The 19,842-nt window shown below is 42.8% G+C and overlaps 1 long non-coding RNA gene across 4 annotated transcripts; it reads left to right on the top strand.

The window, feature by feature from the left end:
* The first annotated feature begins 107 nt into the window (after window positions 1-107).
* On the top strand, window positions 108-19,072 carry LOC139262974 (uncharacterized). 4 transcript variants are annotated; one of them, XR_011593011.1, is made up of 4 exons: window positions 108-157; window positions 789-873; window positions 3,068-3,747; window positions 14,118-19,072. It is a non-coding gene; the product is annotated as an uncharacterized lncRNA (long non-coding RNA). The 4 variants fall into 4 exon arrangements; XR_011593010.1 differs by lacking the exon at window positions 108-157 and having other exon boundaries at window positions 675-873; window positions 3,068-3,348; window positions 3,605-3,747; XR_011593012.1 differs by lacking the exon at window positions 789-873 and having other exon boundaries at window positions 128-157.
* The last annotated feature ends 770 nt before the right edge of the window (window positions 19,073-19,842 follow it).

The raw sequence follows: 19,842 nt of genomic DNA, 5'->3' as shown, positions 1-19,842 counted from the left end.
ATGTCACCACGTTGATTGACAGCGGTGGAGGGCCCGACCGATCCACTTTCAGCCAGTCAGCCTGGCCTTGAATCTAAGGCCCATCCCCATTATGATCTATTTCCTGTAGGACAAAGTCCTGAAAATGGATCTACTCACCGCACCAAGAGTTCCAGCGGTGAGTACCAGTTAAAAACTCATCGGTGCGCCAGCTTTCTGGCCCACTTGAATTTCGGACCCATATTATTTGATCAATCATCTCATTGCTGTTTGTAGGATCCTGTTGTGCACAAAATTGGCTGCCATGTTCGCCGCCATAGCAATAGTGACTGCACTACAAAAGTAATGTACTAGCTGTAAAGTGCTTTGGAATGTCCCAAAAACGTGAAAGGCCCTATGTGAATGCAAGTTCTTTTTTTCTGTTGCTACTTTTAGGATCTTGCTGTATGTAAAATGGTTCATTGTTTGCTTACATAACAACAGTCACTGCCCTTCAAACTAATCTGTTGTATGTAAAATATTTTATGACGATTCCAAGACATACTAAGATGCTATTTAAATGTAATATAAGTCTACCTTACATTCATGTCAATTATTTCCATGAACAAATAGAGAAAAATATACCCCTTGGAGTTTCTCTCCCAGATTTTCTATTGTAATTTTGAGCTGCTTTCTGTCCAGGGGCTGAGGGCTATGTGAGGATAGGTAATGGCTTCTCTGCAGACTCATCCCGAGTTAGACTGAAAAAGTACATGAGAGCAAGGAATAGCAAAAGGCCAAATGATCCATTTAGTCTGTTCCTTCCACAGACCATGCACAATCTCGCCATCATGGATCTCACTCATTTAATCACCCGAGGGAATGTTCTGTATAAATGTTTTATGATCTCCAAAGGTAAGTGAATAAAACTCCAGAGTTTCCTACCTTTTCACTATTTGCGCTCACCTGCTATCTTTCAACATTCCTTCACCCAGCAACAGCACATAACCTCAAAAGACATGGATCCAAAATAATGTGACTGATAATACTTTCTTTTAAAAGGGAGTAATTTATAATCTAGTACTTGTGTGATATTGATGTGAGCCTCGTGTCACCTGTCACACAGTCAGCCATCATTATGCAATAGACTGGGAACATCTAACTAAAACTCAACATGAACTATCCTTTTGACCATAATGGTTGTTAGATTTGTATCGTACAACACATCTCTACCAAATTCTCTTGGTGTATGGGTCAACACACACAGTGACACAACAGAATTGAAGACACGGCATAAAACTCCACTCTCATTTTCAAGCATAATAGCACAAGACAAATACAATGTCAGGGGCTAATGTGACTGGTGTCGGTCTTTGAGTGAAGTCACAGCTTTAGTCAATTCTATGCAATTAAAATATATTTGTGGCAGATAGGAATGACCATGTAGCACAGACAAGTAGCTGTGTGGAGATATTGAGACAATTCTACACAGTAAGAGCTCTGGCATGTTTCATAAATTGTTGATAAATCTTCTGTCATGTTGCTCACAGATAGAGGGAACTGCAAAAGTAGCAAGTCCCAAGCTTTTAAACCAGGAGTGAGCCTACCAACAAAAGAAATAACCTGCATTATGTAGCTTCTTATCACATTCTCAAAATGCTTTACAGCCCATGAATTACTTTTGTAAGTGCAGTAATCATTACGTAGACAAAAGCAGAAGAGCCACATCCCACAAACTGCAAATGAGATAAATAACTCAGTAATCTGATTTTGATGGTGTTGATTGAGGGAGGGATGTTGCCAGAACACTGGGGGACTGACTCCCTGCTCTTCTTTAATTGCTGTCTTGGGATTGTTTACGTTCATTGGTACAATTATATCAAATGGAAGTGTGGCACAGAAATTTGAGTGTGGCACGTACTGTTTTATTACATTCTACTATGCAACAAACCACATTGCAAACAATGCAAAAACATTCATTAAAACATTTTGGGGCAGAAATTGCCCCTTTCTATAAGAGCGGTCTCAGGTCAGTATGAACTCATCGCTCGATCGGCGTGGAGGGGCCACCATTTCACAAATTGCCCTTGTGGATTTTCCCGGCAGTGAACGGCTCCGCTCCGCATGTGTTGCTGCCCTGTCGACCCCTTACCGAACGGCCCCGCAAGGGAAATTTCCCCATGAGAAATTGCCCTGCGGGAACGGAGCGGCCGCCAGTCAGTGCCACTGACAGTTCACCCCTGGGTGGGAAGCTCCTTGTGTCAGGGCGGCATGTCCACTCTTAAAGGGGAGGGTGCACTGCCGCAGCTGCCATTTTATTTTTTAATTGTTGGCCACCTGCCAGGTCATCCCGACAATGGTGGCCACGGGTTCGGCCGGGCCGCCAACAGGTAGCCCGGCATCCCCTCTTGGGTACTGGGCCATTTGCCTGGCCGAAATCCTCCTTAGCGGTCCAGTGTTTTCCACTAAAGTATCTGCAGAGTTTATAGTGGACCTCTCCTTTAACTGAAGGGAGGGACATTGTGACGCATCAGCGAGACGATGCACGTCCGCGTCGTGCTGACATCCTCAGCGGGCGCTGACATCATCAGCATGGCACTGATGACTCGGTGCAACACTGCTCCGACCCGCCCGCACTTCCTCCCCGCTGATTACTCCATATCCACCCCTCTCAAAAAAAAACCAAGGGCTGAATTTCCCCGGATTGTCCATCCCATGCATTGGGAAAGACGGAGCACTTAAAAATCAGTGGGTGCACCCCATTAAGGGCAGAGGTCTATTTCGACCTTTTTAATACTCAAAAGTCAACTGTGTAGGCAAGTTTGATGATATTGTGAATGATTTCATTTTATGAGGCTGAAATTGTTTTGATGGGTAAGGTCCGCCCATTTCTCAGTGGTATGCCAGCGGTATGTCGTTTTACACCGTCGGCATTCCGCTGAGACCGAAGAGGACAAAATTGTTAAAAAAAATTTCAGCATTATGTCAGCGGTCTGCATTGGGCGATATGTATCCTCGTAGTCGATCGAGATAGACATTCTGTTCGATGGGCGGTGTGGCACGGAATTGCGCATACGCAAATATTTTTTTCCCGTTTTTTTTACACAAGCGTTTTACTCACGATTTCGGGGGTCAGGGGTCACCCACGGAACATCGAGAAGGAGGGGTGGTTAGGGGCACCTGCCTTCGATGAGATGGAGTTACTTGCGCCCTCCTGGAGCACATAACGGTGAGGTACTCTGAGCTAACCAACAGTGGTCGTGGAAAGCGCCCCCCCCTCACCCAAGGAGTACAACAGGATATGGAACGAGATCGGGAGGCTGTGTCCTCTAAAAGTACGATGGTATGCACTGGGGAAAGCTGCCGTAAGAGATGGTGAGGGTAGCAAGAGTAAGTAATGATTTTATTTATGCAATCCCCCCTCTTCCCCATGTGTTATGTACCATGTAAATGTAGGTTCAGTATCACATGGATGATGTTATTTATCTTAAGGTTATGGCGATGTATTCGTGCTTTTCAGGCAATGACAAGAGGATCAACACAATGCTTTTTTTCTGTGTGTGTGTGTGTGTGTGTGTGTGTGTGTGTGTGTGATATTAAATGGATTGAAGATTTTTACTTTGATTTACTTTACTTTCTGGAGAAGAAGACATCTACAATAGTGGCGTATGGGGGGAGAACCCACAACCCAAGAGCCCCTGACTGAAATCAAGATCCGTGCCCTGTCCCTGGTTGGGGATAACAAACGTGCCACCACCGGCATTGGAACTGACCCACTCACACAGGATGGTGAGTTGAATACAATCCAGTCTGTGTTGCGGTCCTCTCATGTCATGTAATATAACTGTAACTGTAATGTTGGCCTGATGTAATGTAATGTCAATTTATTGCATTATAATGTTGGCCTTATGTGATGTACTGCAATGTTGGGAACATGTAACGCAATGCATATATGTATTGTCTGTCTGCGATATGTAATGCAGTACTGCAGATGTTACGTTTAGAATAATTCCACAAGACTGTATATCTTAAGCTCAAACTGTTGTGACCTTGGTCTCTTTATTGTAACTCCAGAGTGAGGAGGCAGCATGGTAGACTGCCTTTTATACCTGCTTGCCCAGGGTGTGCAGGTGACCCTTGGGTCTCCCACAGGTGTGCCCCCTGGGTGGTACGTCAGTAGTACGCGCACGGTAGGGGGCGGTATGTCGACCAATTTCAGCCCCTATATCTTTTTCTTACATCAGAAACCTTGGCCCTGATATCCCGGTTTCTTATTCCCGCGGGCGTTCGACTCAATTCTAGAAAATAGATGCGCACTTACCTTTTGCTGCTGCACCCACCAGAGATCCCGGCCCTGAGGCCTCCTCTCCCTGTTGGAACGCATGCATGTCTGGACAGATGTAGAGCTGGAGCTGGAGTCACATGGCACTGGGCAGCCAATCTAGGTAAAGTATTTTCTTATTCATAATAATGGGAACTCCGTAAGTAGGAGTTCTCTTTATTATGATTGAGAAACACCCCCCTAACACCAAAACACCATGTAAAAATAAAAAAAAATTACGTATTTAACATTAATTTAAATTAAAGTTAATAAATGTCTTAGAAAAAAAAAGATTTTTCCAATTTTTTAAAGTTTTTTTATTAGGGTTTAAAACAAACTTACCGTAGCGGGCAGGGTTTTTAACATTAAAATCTGTTTTTTAAATGTTATTTTTATATGTTTTTGTATGTTTTAAAACTCTTACGCTGGTAAAAGTAGACTATGTACCTACTTTTACCAGGTGCAAGAATTTTAAGGACATTCGCTGGGCAAGAGATGGGCAAATACCGCAGTCTTGCCCATACGAATGTCCTGGCTGCCGAGATAAAACTTGACAGATCGGAAAAGCTGGTTTTCGGACATGCGCATCATGCGCCGAAAATCGGCTTTTGCGATATCTTTCCGGGTCCGTACACACTCCGTGCAGACCCAGGGAGGCTGGGATTTCAGGGCCCTCATTTTCTGTTTTCTGTTAATTTGTTTTTATCTGAGGTCACTGACAAGCTGTGCAATTTCAGTGGTTCTTATTCTTTCCCACAGCTGGATTTTGAATTGTAGTTTTCATACATCATTATTAGTAGTCGCTTGATCAATTCCCTACTGTTCAGTTGTAATGTATCGCTGTTTTACAAATATACAAAGATGGAAATGTGACACAGAAATATGTATAGCACGTTTGCTTACTGGACTATTTTATTACATTATAGTTAGATATACAAGCAGGATTGGTCAGTTAGATAAAGCCAGGAGTCTTGCAAATTTATTACAATTGTTTTCGAAGAGTGAATATGTATACTTGCATACCCATAAGATTGTTTCTAATTGCTTCAATTAATTTTTCAGTATAATTCCCTGCTGTGGAGGGGAAATTACTGCGATTCACACCTCTGGACACCAATCTCTGACCCTTTATTATATTGCTGTTACTATGGTCAGTGCTTCTAAGGGCTTGCTTCTCTTGCTTCAAAGCTCCAAATGCACTATCCTACATGCTCCTCCTCCTCTCTGTATCTTCACTGTGCTAACTAAAAGCTCATTGCACCATCTCCTATTCCAATTAATTCTTTCTAAAATTACTGGGACTCCTTACCTCCTCAGTTTTTCTTTCCACCAACAAACTACAGCCTTTTTAATCCCATGTTTTGCATCACTCAACTACGACTACTTTATTTGTTTCATGTCCTCTCTTATTCTTTAACTTCGATGGTGCCCTGCACCTTGGACCTCGACCCTCCTTCCTGGCTTCGCAATTTTAAAAATACGCTGGGTATCACCGCAGTGTACTTAAAATAAAATACAGGTCAAATCTATTTCCTCATCTCTGTAACAAAAGGCACAATGAAACTGCTGAAACTATTAGGACATAAGAACATAAGAAATAGGAACAGGAGTAGGCCATATGGCCCCTCGAGCCTGCTCCGCCATTCAATAAGATCATGGCTGATCTGATCATGGACTCAGCTCCACTTCCCTGACCGCTCTCCATAACCCCTTATCCCTTTATCGTTTAAGAAACTGTCTATTTCTGTCTTAAATTTATTCAATATCCCAGCTTTCACAGCTCTCTCAGGCAGCAAATTCCACAGATATACAACCCACTGAGAGAAGAAATTTCTTCTCATCTCTGTTTTAAATGGGGGACCCCTTATTCTAAGAATCATGCCCTCTAGTTCTAGTCCCTCCCATCAGTGGAAACATCCTCTCTGCATCCACCTTGTCAAGCCCCCTCATAATCTTATACCTTTCGATAAGATCACCTCTCATTCTTCTGAATTCCAATGAGTAGAGGCCCAACCTATTCAACCTTTCCTCATAAAGTCAACCCCCTCATCCCCGGAATCAACCTAGTGAACCTTCTCTGAACTGCCTCCAACGCAAGTATATCCTTTCGTAAATATTGAAACCAAAACTGCACGCAGTATTCCAGGTGTGGCCTCACCAATACCTTATATAGCTGTAGCGAGACTTCCCTGCTTTTATACTCCATCCCCATTGCAATAAAGGCCAAGATAAATGTTCTGGAGTTCAGCCTCTGTGTGTGCAAGGTCTGTGCACACACAGAGGCTGAACTCCAGGACATGGTCAATGTATTTACCGAGGCGTATGAAAGCATGGGCGTTACGCTAAACATTAGTAAGACAAAAGTCCTCCACCAGCCTGTCCTCGCCGCACAGCACTGCCTCCCAGATATCAAGATTCGCGGCGTGGCCCTGGATAACGTGGACCACTTCCCCTATCTCGGGAGCCTCCTATCAACAAGAGCAGGCATTGACGACGAGATCCAGTGCGCCAGTGCAGCCTTCGGCCGCATTAGGAAAAGAGTGTTTGAAGACCAGGCCCTCAAAACTGTCACCAAGCTCATGGTCTACAGGGCCGTAGTAATACCCGCCCACCTATATGACTCAGAGTAGTGGACCATGTATAGTAGACACCTCAAGTCGCTGGAGAAATGCCACCAGATTTATCTCTGCAAGATCCTGCAAATCCCCTGGGAGGATAAACACACAAACATTAACGTCCTTGTCCAGGCCAACATCCCCAGCATTGAAGCACTGACCACACTTGATCAGCTCCGCTGGGCAGGCCACATAGTTCGCATGCCAGACACAAAACTCCCAAAGCAAGTGCTCTACTCGGAACTCCTCCATGGCAAACGAGCCAAAGGCGGGCAGAGGAAACGTTACAAAGACACCCTCAAAGCCTCCCTGATAAAGTGCGACATCCCCACTGACACCTGGGAGTCCTTGGCCATAGACCGCCCTAAGTGGAGGAAGTGCATTCGGGAGGGCACTGAGCTCCTCGAGTATCGTCGCTGAGACCATGCAGAAATCAAAAGCAGGCAGCGGAAGGAGCGTGCAGCAAACCAGGCTCCCTGCCCACCCTTTCCCTCAACGACTATCTGTCCCACCTGTGACAGAGACTGTGGTTCTCGTATTGGACTGTACAGCCACCTAAGAACTCATGCTAAGAGTGGAAGCAAGTCTTCCTCGATTCCGAGGGACTGCCTATGATTGCCTATGACCATTGGTCTTCCTGATCACGTGCTGTACCTGCATACTATCCTTTTGTGTTTCATGCACAAGTACCCCCAGGTCCCGCGGTACTGCGGCACTTTGCAGTCTTTCTCCATTTAAATAATAAAGAAATATAGGCCTGTCAGTTCTCTCAAACTGTAAGATTTCATTGACTTTCCTAAGATTTGGAAGCACATAATCCAACAGACTTTTACAAAAACAACATAAATTTACAGGCTAAATGGTACAATTTTAAAGGGGATGCAAGAACCGAGAGACCTGGGGGTGTTGGTGCACAAATTTTGAAGGTGGCAGGACCGGTTAACAAAGCAGTCAACAAAGCATATGGGATTCTGCGCTTTATGCTAAACCTATATAAAACACTAGTTCAGCCCCAGCTGGGGTATTGTGTCCAATTCTGGGCATCACACTTTAGGAAGGATGTGAAGGCATTGCCGAGGATATTTAAGAAGAGATTTACTAGAATAGTTCCAGGGATGAGGGATTACAGATATGTGGATAGCCTGAAGAAACTGGGCTGTTTTCCTTCGAGCAGAGAAGGCTAAGAGAAGATTTGATAGAGGTGTTTAAAATCATGAAGGATTTAGATAGAGTAAATAAAGAGAAACTGTCAGGTCAATAAGCAGTAAGCAGAGGGTACAGATTTATGGTGATTGGCAAAAGAAGCAGAGGAGACATGAGGACAAACTCAACGAGTGGTTACGATCTGGAATGCACAGCCTGATAGGAAATGGATTCAATAGTAGCTTTCAAAGGGGAATTGGATAAATACTTGAAGGAGAAAAAAATTGTAGGGATTTGTAGAAAGGGCAGGGGAGTGGGACTTACTGGATTGCTCTTTAAAAGAGCTGGCGCAGACTCGATGGGCCGGATGGCCTCCATCTGTGCTGTACTGTTCTGTGATTTTATGAATCTATGAAAGATTTATTTGTTAAATCTCGGCTGTCATTATAAACTATACAGTAAATCTATATTGGCCGAGAGCTCGTCTGCAAACCAAAATATGAAGTACTAATTGTAGATCCCTACCCCAATCTTAGTAATAGAATACTACTGCTAGCATTTTTAAAAAACACAATTAAAATCTGGATAGTGGTAAAGTGATAGTGGAAATCGCTAAGCAGAAGATCAGGGCACCAAAATTCAGGGTCCCAATAAGGCCCGTTACTGCCGGAATGCGGTGGCCAGGTGGCGGAATCCAATGGCCGCCAATTTCTGGTCAAACGGCCGCCACCAGCCAAATTCAGCAGGGGGTGGTTTCTGGTGGTCCCCACATCCACCCCACCACTGCCGAGCGGCCGTAAGTGCGTCATCAGTGCGCGCACCATCGGGACTCCCCACCTCCATCGATATTCAGGGCTAAAATTTTAATGCCCGCCAAGCGGTGCCCCCGACAGCTTTTTCTGTTGGTGCACTTTTCATTCCCTCTGTGAGCCCTGGCTGCACAGCGGCCATTAAAGGCGAGGGCCCAATGCGGCCGCCACCATTTTTTTTTGGCATCCATGTTGGCCGGACTATCGTGCCCCCGGGTTCGGGTGGGCCGCCAACAGGCAGCCTGGCACCCCCTCTTGGGTGCCAGGCTTCTGGTCCGGCCGAGACCCTCCCTGGTGGCCCAGTGGCCAATCCTATACATTCACCGATTCTCTCCCCTTTAATGGAAGGAAGAGACGTGGTGGTGCAGACGCACAATGATGTCACCACCGCTCCACTGCTGAGTGACAGTGGCGGAGAAGCCGTCCCGCCTCCACTTCCGCGCCTCATCAGCACTTCCCGCCGCACTTCCGTCCCCATTTTGACAAACTTCCGGTCCACTTGGGAAAAAAAGACAAAGACCTGAATATCGATCAAGATTCGGCCTCTTCCGAGATGGCGGTAAAAGCACTTCAAAAATGGTGAGTGCACCAGCTTTCTGGTGGGCCTGAATTTTGGCCCCCAGGTTTCCACACAGCAGTATCACTGCTCACCACAGCTAAGAAAATCATCAGTGATGCAGTAGTCACAACCTTTCAAAATTTCACTCCTCAAACTCACACGCGCAGGCTTGTATTCACACCTATTTAAGCATCTTTGGTTAAAAGGTTCACATTTTAACTGCAATCAAAGTAGCATTCCATTTGAACATCAACTGCCATCTTTATCATGGAATAGAATATTTGAGGCATAGCTAACGTGTAGGACGTTTGGCAAGATGTATCCAACAAGTTGGTCGACTAAAATACAGTACATACATTTTTGTAATTTTTTTTTAATTGCTCTTCAGGGCAAGACCGTGTTGCTTTGGGAATTATATTGCATATTGATAGTAATGTAACTCTGCAGGCAGAAGACCGAGTGTAATGTAACCAAAATTGCTGATGATACAAAGATAGGTGGGAAAGCAAGTTGTGAGGAGGATGCAAGGAATCTGCAAAGGGATAGAGATAGGCTAAGTGGGTGGGCAAAAATTTGGTAGATGGCAGTGGAAAAATGTGAGGTTATCCACTTTGGTAGGAAAAATAAATAAGCAAATTATTATTTAAATGGGGAGACATTACAAAATCCTGCAGTACAGAGGGATCTGGGGGTCCTTGTACATGAAACTCAAAAAGTAAGCGTGCAGGTACAGCAAATAATTAGGAAAGTAAATAGAATGTTGCCCTTTATTGCAAGGGGGATGGAGTATAAAACTAAGGAAGTCCTACTGCAACTGTCCAGGGTTTTGGTGAGATCACACCTGGAGCACTGCGCAAAGTATTGGTCTCCTTATTTAAGGAGGGATATACTTGCATTGAAGGCAGTTCAGAGAAAGTTCACGAGGTTGATTCCTGAGATGAAGGAATTGTCATTTGAAGAAAGGTTGAGCAGGTTGGGTCTATACTCATTGGAGTTTAGAAGAATGAGAGGTAATCTTATTGAAACGTATAAGATTCCGAGGGGGCTTGACAGGTTGGATATAGAGAGGATCTTTCCTCTCATGGGGGAATCTAGAACTAGGGGGCATAGTCTCAGAATAAGGGATCGCCCATTTAAAATGGAAATGAGAAAGAATTTCTTCTCTCAGAGGGTCGTGAATCTTAGGAACTCTCTACCCTAGAGAGCTGTGGAGGCTGAGTCATTGAATAATTTTAAGGTGGAGATAGACAGATTTTTGAAGGGAGTCAAGGATTACGGGGAGAGGGCAGGGAAGTGGAGTTGAGGTCAAGATCAGATCAGCCATGATCGTATTGAACCACGGAGCAGGCTCGAGGGGCCAGATGGCCTACTCCTGCTCCTATTTCTTCTGTTCTTTATGTTCTTAGTCATTATTGCAACATAGTAAATTTTAAATGCGGTTCTCATTGTCAATGCAGTGATTAGATATGAGCTTCATTCCTTGAAAACACTTTTTTTTTTAAACTGGAATCTTGTAGCTAGATTAACCTGTACTGTTAAAACACCTTAGTAGATTCAGTCTGTATGACACAGATAAAAAAAAAGTGGAACTTTTAAAACCATTTTGACTGTCTTATGTTATTTAATTCTTCTTCGTTGGCAGGGAGGGGAAGGAATTGCTCAGGTCTCCATGTAATAAAATGATAAACACATCGCTTTTGAATGCATTTATGATGTCACTGCACAATCCAACCACGTTAATTCTTCCCCCACCCCTGCTAACGCTAGGTTACACAGATAAGATAATGGCCCTGAAATTCCAATGTTCCAGATCCGTAAGAAGTTCCTACAGACCCGGGAAGGCATCGGATAAGCCGGTTTCCAGTGCGCAATGCGCATGCGCTGGAAACCGACATTTCCGATCTGTCAAGTTTTTGGTCTTGACAGATGGCCGCATCTCGGGAGCTAGGACACTTGCAGGGTAAAATTTCCGATATTTACGAATATCTTGCCCTGCAAATGTCCTTTAAAATCCTGCACCTGAAAAAGCAGGCGTATAGCCTACTTTTACAGGCGCAAGTGGTTAAAAATACACATACAAATAAAAAATAAAGTTATAAAAGCACTTTTTATGTTTAAAAACACTCCCCACTATGGTAAGTTTATTTTAAGTGTTAATAAAAAAGATTTTTTAAGTTGGAAAACTGTACTTTTTTATAACAACTTTAATTTAAATGCATGTTAATTGTGTACTTTAGTTTCTATTTTTTATTGGTTTTTAAGTGTTTGGGGGGGAGGGTTCTCATTCATAGCAATAGGAGTTCCATACTTACGGGACTCCTATTGTTATGAATGAGAAACTATACTGTACCTGATTGGCTGCTGTCACTAGATCCCGGCCTGCGCACGTTCTCATGTGCACGAGCTGTCACCTCTGGGCCTCAGGCTCTGAAGTTCAGACAGTCGCAGCAGCAGCAGGTAAGTGCATATCTTTTTGCTTTTTTTTCCCCGCGGGAAGAGGTCAAACGGAATTTCAGGGCCAATATCTCATTGAGTTATCCTTCAGATATTCTTCAAAAACATCTACACAGCTAAACAAACATCTGTTGACTTAATTTACATGAGCAGTTCCTCACTGCCAAATCTTTTCTGATGTATATTTAAGCGCAGTTATTCCTCTTGCCATCTTTATGAAGATATTCATGTCTTTAAAGATTAATTCAAGAATGTGCCATTTTTGTACTTACACCACAGAGGTCCATGTCTGCCTCATTCTTCCTTTCCTCCTACAATCGTCAAATGTGATGTCAACAAAGCAGCACTGCTCTATTTATCCTATTTCCTCTTTGGTGCCATCATCCAATATAAATCTTAGGCCATTATCCAAGTTTCTCAGGTTTTAAAAAAGATCCTGCGAAAGAAACAGTGGAAGATGTCTTATAAAACTAATTATGTGCGCAAATTAATAATACTTTCAAATTGCTACCTATAAGGAACATATTTAAGTTTTTGCAATGAGTGTTCAATTCACGAACATGCCTCTATTCTGCAACCCTGGATTCTAGCTTTATGAAAGCAGGAAAGGGGTACTGAAGGAATGATCAGCCATGATCTTATTGAATGGCGGTGCAGGCTCGAAGGGCCGAATGGCCTACTCCTGCACCTATTTTCTATGTTTCTATGTTTTTATGATTGGCAATGAAGTGCCAAAGACAAACTTCAGTGATGTATGCATACAAATCTCACATTCTTAAATTAACCTTTAACAATGTGAATATTTTCATCACAGATGGTATGAGGAATAATTGCTCTTAAATATAAATCAGAAAAAATGTTTGGCAACATTTACAGGGAACTGTACCGATAAATTAAGTCAACAGATGTTTGTCCAGCTGCATAGATTATTTTTAACACTGCCATCTCAAGGAGAATTCAATGAGATGACTTCTTATCTTTGTAACACCAGAAGGATACTAAATAATACAAGATAGTCAAATGGTTTAAAAAATCCACATTTTCTAACCAAATGGCACACAGGCTGAATCTTTCAGTTGGGACTTCTTAACAATAAGACAAAGTGATAGTAATCAAAGATCTAGACAATTGCTAATATTTATCACCCTTCTAAATAAGTTAATGCTGGTTCACCTCTTAGTGTTTAGTTCTCCATGCCTGCTATGAAACTATCATTGTTGCTGATCCACATGTTATTTTGCATTAGTCCTAGTTACTAAACCTGATGACATTACAATGCATCTAGCCACTGCTGTAACTATTAACTATCATGGATTTTGTTATAGAATCATAGAATGGTTACAGCACAGAAGGAGGCCATATGGTCTGACAAGCCCGTGCAGGCGCTCTGTAAGAGCACTTCAGCTCGTCCCACTCCCACGCCCTTTCCCCGTAGCCCTGAAATTCTTTTCCTTTTGAGGTACTTAACCAATTCCCTTTTGAAAGCACTGATTCAGCCTGCCTCCAACACCCTTTCAGACAGTGTATTCCAGATCATAACCATTCACTGCGTAAAAAACGCTTTTTCTCATGTCGCCGTTGGTTCTTTTGCTAATCACCTTAAATCTGTGTCCTCTGGTTCTCAACCCTTCTCAATGGGAACAGTTTCTCTCTATCCACTCTGTCTAGAGCCATCAGGATTTTGAACACCTCCATCAAATCTGCTCTCAACTTTCTCTGCTCTAAGCAGAACAACCCAGCTTCTCCAGTCTATCCATGTAACGGAAGTCCCTCATCACTGAAATAATTCTCGTAAATGTTTTCTGCACCCTCTCTAAGGCCTTCACATTGTTCCTAATGAGCGATGCCCAGAACTGAACTCAATATTCCAGTTGAGGCCGAACCAATGTTTTATAAAGTTTCATCATAACTTCTTTGCTTTTGTAAGTGCTAAAAATTCGTTATAGCCATGGAATGGGCAGTGGTTAGACTAATAATGGTTAAGTAGCACCATGTGAAAATAGTCTAGATTGCATTAAAATGATTGTATTCATAAATCTAGTTTAAAAACCCAAGCTCATTGGCGTTACACTGAAAAGATGGACCAATATTGGGTGTAATCTAAACGTAAGACATTATTGCCATAGGCTTTTTTCACTGTTTAAAGGGGAGGTTCATTGATGCTGCAGCTCCTCAATCTCAACATTGTTGGATGTGCAGCTGCTTCAATAACCATAAAAAGAACAAGGAGAAGGAGCACTTATTTACAAATGTTGCAGATCGCTGCCATAGAGAGAGCGCCTGGAAGTGTTCCGAGGAAGCTTTGGAGGCATTGATTTTAGCGGTGGAAAGAAGGCGGGCGGTCGTGTACCAACTAGCAGGAGGCCCTCGCCACAAATCTGCCAGACTATGTGGAGGAGGGTGGCACACCACATCACAGGCAACACTGTGGTCTCCAGGTCCCACACCCAATGGAGGAGGAAGTTTAACAACCTCACATGGATGGTCAGGGTGAGTGAAGACTTCAACAAATGCTACATACCACCATCTGTACCACAAGCTTCACGCGCTACTCAATGCACCACACCCCCAGCACTCATCCACCTAGCAACACTTACACCCACATCTCACACCTTGCACACAATAACAGCTATTCAACCAAGGCAGGCACAAGGATCATTCATTATTAGAATTCATGTCATATGTGTGATATGTTTATAGACACATTTCATAATGATGTTTGGAATCTTTTGTGGTCTCTCTCATTTCACCTTTGCACCCAGGAGAATAATGTGATATGCAATAAGACAGGGGTGGTATGATGGGGATGTGGTGAATTACAGGGATCTGGGGTTTCATTCACGTGAATTGGAGTCTGATGAGCCGGTCACGGAAAGTCCGTCCAGAAGGCTGACTATCTTGCTGCCTTCATCCTCCCTCCTCTTTCTCCTCCTCCTCTGCCTCGTCCTCCTCCTGAGGTAATCCCACAATCCCCATGACTGTGAGGAGGTTTTGTGATTAGAAGCCTTTAAGAAATAATGAGTGCACTTGAATGAACACTCCCGGTCAACCAAAAAACTTGAAATAACTGAAGAGAGCTGTTTCCATTGCAGGAAGTAGAAAACGGGCACTGAAACTGCAAAACCCTGTCAGATACAGCTGATTGCGGATGGTGCCTTTAAATATCACTGCTGCAGCCAGCTTTCTGCTTGTAGATGCCAGCCCTCTCTGTCGTTGTTCTGTGCTGCTGTTCAGTGGCTAAAGGCAATGTTGGAGATTGGGCGTCCAGTGAGCGTTGCACAATCACTGATGTCATGATCTCCATCTTGGCAAGCTCCCTGGTGCTAGGGTTTACAGGCAGCACTACTGGCATGGCGTGTGGCACTGGAACCAGCATTAGCTGTTGTTACAGTTGTCAACGGCATTTCAGTGCCATCCCCTGGTGCTAACATGTGGCGCAAAGCACACAAATTTTTCCCCCATGTCTCTATTTATGAAGCCCAGGATCCCATATGCTTTTATTAACACTTTCTCAACGATTTGTTCACATATACCCCTAGGTCTCTCTGTTCATGCACTCTCTTTAGAATTGTATCCTTTAGTTTATATTGCCTCTCCCTGTTCTTCTTACCAAAATTTATCACTTAGCATTTTTCCATGTTAAATTTCATCTGCCATGTGTCCGCCCATTTTACCAGCCTGTCTATGTTTTCTTGAAGTCTATCACTATCGTCCTCAGTGTTCACTATACTTCCAAGTTTTATGTCACCTGCAAATTTTGAAATTGTGCCCTGTACACCCCAGTAGTGGTCCTAGTAACAACCCCTGGGGAACACCACTGTATACCTTCCTCCAGTCTGAAAATCAACCATTCTCCACTACCTTCTGTTTCCTGTCACTTAGCCAATTTCATATCCATGCTGCCACTATCCCTTTTATTTCATGGGCTTCAACTTTGCTGACAAATCTATTATATGCCATTGTATCAAATGCCTTTTGGAAGTCCATGTACACCACGTCAACCGTTAGGGTTAGGGTTAGGGATGCTGCCTGTCTGGCTGAAATTTCCAACATTTTCTGTTTTTATTTCTTAATACCAATGTGTTGCTATGAATTCTTAAGCAAAGAACCCATAAAGCAAGTACGTTACAACTAGGACAATGTTAGGAGTACTAAAACTGGCCTCAAGCCTGCTTAGCTAGAGAGGGTACAATTAGCCAGAGCTCCTGTTTCTGATTGCTATCTAATGATTTCTGCTGGAAAGTTGGAAAGTATAGAAGTAGGTAAGAAGGGGGTTGGGCTCAACTGTGATACCTTCTCCTTCCTTCCCCCAATAGGTGAAGAGCTTGCCAACATTCATTGCCAAAGCACAAACATGAAGAGTGGACAGTTAGGTGTTGTACCGTAATTGCTGTCACCGCTGGTGGAATTGATCCTCAGAATGAGTTTGTGCCTTCAGGAAGTAAAGTGGGGGAAAAGATTAGGGTGAAAAATGACAGAGCATAAAAGTAAAAGACAAGATTCATCTGCCTCCTCAAGAATGATGTTGTCAGATAGATAGTGTGGTATTCTGGCCTATGAACCTGTTTGTGGATGCAACAGGATAGCTCTATGATTGGTTGACACAAGATGAATTTATAGCTGGGCAGGATGGCATTAGTTTTCCTTCCTATTGAGATGCATTATAGACATAGAAACATAGAAAATAGGTGCAGGAGTAGGCCATTCGGTCCTTCTAGTCTGCACCACCTTTCAATGAGTTCATGGCTGAACATGCAACTTCAGTACCCCCTTCCTGCTTTCTCGCCATACCCCTTGATCCCCCTAGTAGTAAGGACTTCATCTAACTCCTTTTTGAATATATTTAGTGAATTGACCTCAACAACTTTCTGTGGTAGAGAATTCCACAGGTTCACCACTCTCTGGGTGAAGAAGTTTCTCCTCATCTCGGTCCTAAATGGCTTACCCCTTATCCTTAGACTGTGTCCCCTGGTTCTGGACTTCCCCAACATTGGTAACATTCTTCCTGCATCTAACCTGTCTAACCCCGTCAGAATTTTAAACGTTTCTATGAGGTCCCCTCTTATTCTTCTGAACTCCAGTGAATACAAGCCCAGTTGATCCAGTCTTTCTTGATAGGTCAGTCCCGCCATCCCGGGAATCAGTCTGGTGAACCTTCGCTGCACTCCCTCAATAGCAAGAATGTCCTTCCTCAGGTTAGGATCCCATCATGTGAGATATTCCATTTGCTGGAATGGCTGGGAAGAGACAAATGTATTCCAAACAGGAAGATGTGGTTTTAAAGTGGTAGTCAGCTGTGACTATGGGAGCAATTATACCCTAATCCACCTGTCCGGAAACTGACAGAATTGGGTGCAATGCTGATTTTACACCCCACCTGATTTTACTCTCCGTTTAAGTCATTGGAGAGTAATATTGGGCGGGGTGTAAAACCGGTGTTCCACCCGATTCTGTGGGTTTCCCATCTGCTGAGTTAGGTTAAATTGGCCCCTTTTGATTCAGTGACTATTTAATAAGCAAGAAGACATCCATAATTATTATTCCATCAAGCCTTTAATTACATTATTTAATTACCTTCAGTTAAAGAGGCTATCTCAACAATACTACCCTGAATTGTCTTAGTAGCTGAGAGCTGATTTGTAATCTTTTCTTCCATTGTGCGTTGCTAATATGAATATGGTCAGTATTTCATCACATTGTGACTTAAAACATATAAGTGTTCTGTCACATGTCCTGGTTTATCCTTTTCTGTTACTCAAATGCAAGCAAGTTACACTACCTTCTTGAGGACAATTCATTTGAAAGGCAGAAAAAAATCCCTGATGGCTTATTGTGTAAATGCACTGAACAATGTGGTACTGAGCCCTACAGTCTTGGAGGGTCCCAGGCTCAGTCTTCATTCTGTGCTCAGTTAGTTGGTCTCATCTCGGACAGAGGTAAGGGTGCTACAATTAGCCTCAGTGCTCCAATGCCAGGGTTCCCACTTATGATTGTCATCTATTGACCCCTGCTGAAGAGTGCATGTGTGTAGCGGTCGGGTGAGTAAGGATGAGGTTTAAATGTGATTACTCCATGATCAAGCAGCCTGCTGAGACTCCCTGTTTTAAGGCTCACACATCCTGGCGGAATCTTGATATCCTGACTTTCTCTGTAACCTTGGAGCAGTGAAAAACTTGTTTTTTTCAGTTCTTCAAAGGGATAGTTTCTTAACATTTTTCCCATTGAATCAGCACTACCACCTTATCGCTTTGTCTACTCCCCTCCACATCCGATGATGTTTGTGTCTCCTCTGACTTCATGTTGTGCACCCACATCTCCTTTGATGAATCTGTCTCCAAGAAATTTGTTTTTCCTTTTTTATGCCAAAGACTTACAGTTTTATAAAGCCTAATTACATGAACGTGTCTCAAATGAATTAATTACTTTTGATTTTAATATTAGTTATTTTGTAGGGAAGCTTCCTTTCCCTCAATACTTTCCAGAAAGTCTGAGAACATTCAAGTCTGGAATATTGCTTCCTTATCTGAGAGATTCTGCTAACCACTCTCTTGCACTCTGGGGACAAGAGGCAGAGGGCAAGAATATGTCTGTTGATGCATGTGCAATCTGTCTGTCTTCTCTAGTATCCAACCTCTCTCTTTTTGTACTGTAACCTTTCGTGACATTTTTTTCTTTACTGATATATACTACAAACGTTCCTCCCTTGTTTTCTGTAAAATGTAAATATCCTGTCCTGCACACTGTCTCTTTTCTCCTGGTATCCTCATTGTGTTTAACTCAAGGCTCATTGCAGTTGTGTATTCTACTTCATTCAACCCAAGGCCACAGAACTGTACAACTCCTGCCTTCCTCAAATGTTCCCAGTTTTTACAATCTACCGGACATTAAAACCCAAGCTTGGTGTCTCCCAATCACTAGGACCTGATTCACTTCATTTCTTATTTGTTTCCAACTTTGATGGTGTTCTGTTATATGGTCCTTGCCACTTCACTGTGCTTTCTCAGTTAAAAATATGAAGAATCGAGTTATTAGTGGTTGTCTGTGCCTGTGGAACTATTCCTCAGCATGAGTCAATGTCGTCAAGCGAAGAGGACAGAAAATTGGGAGAAAACAAAACCCAACTTTTTTTTGGATTCAGAATTTGAAACTCTGCAATTCATACAATTTGTTACATTACCCATCACTTCACTATCACATGGTTAATACCAGAAGATGGCAGTCATATTATTTATTTCCTTTATTACCTTTGTTGCACCAAATGTCTGGTTTGCTGAAGCCTAATTTACTGTCAATAATCTGTACGTCAAGTAAAAAATCATTAATGTGTGCAGTTATAAAGCACTGCAGATCAAGCTGCAAGCTATTGATGAATTGAGTGAAAATAAACAGATTGCACTTTAGGAGTTCCTCATGAAGTTGAGTTTAGCATGAATTATGAATGAGTAAATTGTTTTCACTTAAACGCAATCGTAAATTAGTGTTAAATAAATGTAATTTAGATTTTACCCAGATGACGCGTACATTGCTTTAAAAGGCATCAAAGGAATTGCTCAATGACTATTGCTCTATGACTTTTTGTGCAACGAGGTGATGTTGGTAGACAGCTGTAGGAAACCAGAAACTCATTGGAACACTAAAATGCCTAAAATTGGGGCATTTAATGATTCACTGCTTCATTAGCACAATTCAGATTATGTTTCAGGCATGGTTTGTCACTTTCTGATGGCATTATGGAGGTTTAAACTTATTTCTGTGATTGAATCCTCCTATTTTGTGTATCCCTGCTCATCATTGAATGATTAACTGTTAAAAAGATCCCTTCCAGTTGTTTTTTGTAGTGAGCACAGTACAGATTCTGACACAGAAGCAAAATACTATGGATGCTGGAAATCTGAACTAAAACAGAAAATGCTGGAAATACTCAGCAGGTCAGGCAGTATCTGTGCGAAGAGAAGCAGGCTGGAATTTTTCCATTGCCAAACG

This window comes from Pristiophorus japonicus, chromosome 4 (genome assembly GCF_044704955.1).
Source record: "Pristiophorus japonicus isolate sPriJap1 chromosome 4, sPriJap1.hap1, whole genome shotgun sequence".
Taxonomy (NCBI): Eukaryota; Metazoa; Chordata; class Chondrichthyes; family Pristiophoridae; genus Pristiophorus; species Pristiophorus japonicus.
Note: the sequence above shows the minus strand (reverse complement) of the source record. Positions and strands in the feature narration are given on the sequence as shown.